Source organism: Prenolepis imparis, unplaced genomic scaffold (assembly GCF_030444845.1).
Source record: "Prenolepis imparis isolate NDT839.2.m4 unplaced genomic scaffold, iyPreImpa1.0 SCAF_13, whole genome shotgun sequence".
Classification (NCBI taxonomy): Eukaryota; Metazoa; Arthropoda; class Insecta; order Hymenoptera; family Formicidae; genus Prenolepis; species Prenolepis imparis.
In genome coordinates this window covers 1,349,831-1,353,997 of record NW_028141171.1, presented here as the reverse complement: position 1 = coordinate 1,353,997, position 4,167 = coordinate 1,349,831, and the positions used below count along the sequence as shown (strand labels likewise).

The 4,167-nt window shown below is 32.9% G+C and overlaps 1 pseudogene; it reads left to right on the top strand.

Annotated features, from left to right (window-relative positions):
- The first annotated feature begins 1,520 nt into the window (after positions 1-1,520).
- Positions 1,521-2,855, top strand: LOC145944347 (uncharacterized; annotated as a pseudogene).
- The last annotated feature ends 1,312 nt before the right edge of the window (positions 2,856-4,167 follow it).

The window sequence follows — 4,167 nt, the reverse complement described above, 5'->3', positions numbered from 1 at the left end:
GTAAAGTTGTCCCTGAATTTTTGCCACACTCGGATTTTTATGAAATGGCGTTTCGTAAGTTTATGGAGGGATCTCAGAGAACTCTCCTTGCTCAGGCGAATTTCAAAGGTAAGAGTTATTTTAATTTACATAAAGAATTTAAAAATAAGACTTGGTTTCATAAAATTAATCTTAAAAGGAATTATATTACTTCTTTAATAAGGATCAGAGTTAATCATTATGCTTTGAATGAGAGTCTTTTTAGATGTAATCTGGTGCCAAGTCCTGCTTGTCATTGTGGTTTTCCTTCCCAGACTGCAGATCATTTGTTTTGGTCTTGTCCTGTTTTTTCCTCTCAAAGAACTATACTGATAATTTCCCTTCATAATTTGAATTTATTTCCTCCCTATGAGATTTCTGTTCTCCTAAAAGATCCTAAGCCTCGGGTCATCAATGTGATCTGTTCTTTCCTTAGAGATTGTGAAGTGAATCTATGATCCTAGTCCTTGGAATAATGCACCCTCCATGCTGGAGTGTGGACTGAGAACGATAGTGACTCTGCTACCAGTTTTTGGCTTGATGGATGAATCATTCTTGTCATCCTGTTGCCAATAAAATTTTAAGAAGAAGAAGAAGAAGACGGCGCTCCAAGCTCCAAGAGAACATCGATCGGCGCGAACGATCATTCTCTGATGTGATATCGTGAGTTACATATAGTGCATTATAGTAGTATTATTGAACCAAAGAAGACAGCGAAGAAATCTATTAATTTGAAAACATCTATCTCGCGAAAATCGCTGCATTGATTGTCTGTAAGACAGCGAAGTAGGGTTATGTCTGAGATTAGACATAATTTACAGTCACAATTTCCTCCAAATGTTGCTGCTGCAACTGTTAATAATAAATCAAATATTTCCAGTTTGTTTGCAGAATGCAGTTTGTCTTCTGAATGTTCATTTTCTGTTAGTAATGAGATTTGCACTATTAGAGATAATATAAATATGGAAAGTAATAAATCTTTTTCTTCTTGTTCTTCTATCTCTGATGACAATAATACAGCATCGTCATTTTTCAATTTCACTCCCCAAACAGAATCTTTTCGCGAGCGTTTAGCTTCTTGTTTCGTAGACAATAATTTAACCCATGTTCAAGGAAATAGTATACTATCTCTTCTTCGCACACATTCTTGTTTTCATGATTTGCCGAAAGATATCAGAACATTATTAAATACCTCACGAAATAGTGTTGCTGTGTCTATTGTAGAACCAGGTGAATATATTCATTTTGATCTTGAAACTAGTATTCTTCGATCCCTTATGTATGTTTCATCTTCATCTATCATTGATCAATTGATAATAGATTTTAATACAGATGGATGTGCTTTAGATAGATCAGGTTCTATTCATATTTGGCCAATTCAATACAGAATTGCAAATCTCCAGCATTCAAAACCAATGGTAGTAGGAATCTATAAGGGTAAGCAAAAGCCATATGATCCTAATAAATTTTTTGAGAAATTTATTGCAGATATTGGTGAAATAATGTCTAACGGTGGAATAAATCTTCATGGAAATAAAGTCTCTTTAAGCTTGAGATGCTTTATAGCTGATGCACCAGCTCGTGCATTTATCTTGAATCATCGTGGCCATACATTTAGTCAACCTTGTTCAAAATGCAAAGTTTATGGTACACGTAGCGGAGATCGTTATGTCTTCAATGATGTCAATCATCCTCTTCGAACCGATGAGGAATATATAAGGTGTCTTGATGAGGATCATCATGAAGAAGGTAAGAGTCCATTGTCGATGATTCCAATTGGTATGGTTTCACAAGTACCGTTTGAATATATGCACCTTGTATGTTTAGGTGTAATGAAAAAACTTTTATCTGCATGGGTATATGGGAAATATTCTCGATTGTCAAAATTATCTGCTCGGTCCATTTCTATTATGTGTGCAAGATTAAACACTCTTAAAGAATATTGCCCTTCAGATTTTGCAAGACAGCCTAGATCCCTCGATGCATCCTCTAAATATAAAACCACAGAGTTCCGTCAGTTTTTACTCTATACAGGTCTAGTTGTAACATATGGTATTTTAGATGATCAAGTATACAAGCACTTTCTATTATTACACGCAGCTATAAGAATTTTGGTCTCAAATTCACCATCAAAATTGCAATTACGGTTTGCAGAGCTTGCGCTGCAAAAATTTGTTCAGCGAAGTGAAAATCTTTACGGTTCAACTTTTAATAGTTACAACGTACATGGTCTTCTTCATCTCACTAACGATGTGAGACATCTTGGTCCCTTAGATACTTTTTCAGCTTTTCCATACGAATAATATGTCAATTTTTAGAAAATATTGCAGGAAGCCAGATTTGCCTCTCCAGCAATTTTTCAATAGAATGACAGAAATAGAAATTCATGGAACGAACCAGAAGCGTGATAGTGATTCTTCCATTCATGTATCCGTGCAGCGTGGTGTAAGTGACAATTCTCGGTATCGTAAGATCACATTTATAATGGAATATTATTAGGTATAGATATACGTGATAATTGCTGTCTCTTAAAAGATGGATCGGTTTGCATTGTCTTTGAAATTGTTAAGAACAATAATTCATATGTTTTGGAAGTTAAAAAATTTTTGCTAATTAATGATTTTTATAATATTGGCATTTTGTCTTCTATTCTTCAGGTGTATAAATGTTCCATGTTGAGCAACGAAATTTTCCGTATTCATCTTCAAAATATCCGTGCCAAATGTTACAAAATGCCTCTTTGGAATCCGACAAATGATAACGATAGTGATGAAAAAAATCATTCGGAAGCATCTCAATACATAGTTGCTGCTATTATACACAATGAGAAATTATAGTATATATTGCTATATATTTATATATATTGCTATATTTACTTGCTATATATTTATATATATATTACTATATTTATTATATATTCTACATTCTTACGTATAATAACGGTGCTGTCGGAATTTAAAGAGTCTTTTGGTTTTTATTTTTATAAGAATTCAAGGTGGCATGATATATTATTCTTTTTCTTTTCTATGTTTTACGATTATTACTTTGCACTTTATCTTCTGTCTCAGTTTTCCTTGCATTCCATTCTTCGAAACATCTACATACATATTTGCTATCGCATATTGATAATCTTTATGCACATATTGTATTTCTCTTTTGCCTTTGTGCATGACAGTTTTGTCTTCTCTCTCTTGTGTTTTTGATTTTGGTTTTGTTTTTTAATTTTGGTTTTTGATTTTCATTTTTCATTCTTTCATAGATTAATTATACTATGCGCATGTATATTTGAAATGATAATTTCTTCATAACAAATAGAGATAATCTCTTTAATAATAAAATTTGATAAAATCTATTTTTTTTATGTTCAATGATAAAAATGGATGATAATATTAGCTAGTAAAGAACATAAAGCATAAGATAAGATAAGAATCGTGATAAATTATCATTAAATTAATTCATCATTATATTAAATGACATGCAACGATATTACACGATTCTTATCTTATTATGCCTTACGTTTTTTGCTACCTAATATTGTCATTCATTTTTATTGTTGTATATACATATGTAAACTTTTTTTCATATTATTCTTTATTTGGAGGAAAATGTCGGAACGGCCAAAGCGTTCTGTAACGAAGCCATTGTGTTACCAGACGACATCATCGGACGAGGCTCCAAAATATAAAAATCAACCCTAGAGAGCAACGCTACTGAAAACATCGACCAGGACATTGACGAGCTGAGGACACATTTAGAAGACGAAGATTCCTCGATGGATGAACCAAACGAATCTTATACAAACACTCTTTATAATATTTCTACACCTAAACGCACCTAAACATACACAAAACATGTCATTACGTACACATCTTCTATCATTCTTATCTCCTGCAAATAATTTTTCACAATCACATACACATACATATCCCACAGATTTCCCCACACACAATCATACAGTAATTGATAATGTTACACACTCCATTAATAACGATAACTTTCAAGAAAAATATAATAGCACCTGCTCTACATCGAACATAGGACATTCTTCTCAGCTGCCAGAAGAACGAAGAGAAATCACCTATACTACGAGATCCTTCGATGAATCGAATAATCAGTAAGTTTTTACACATACACACACAGATATACAGA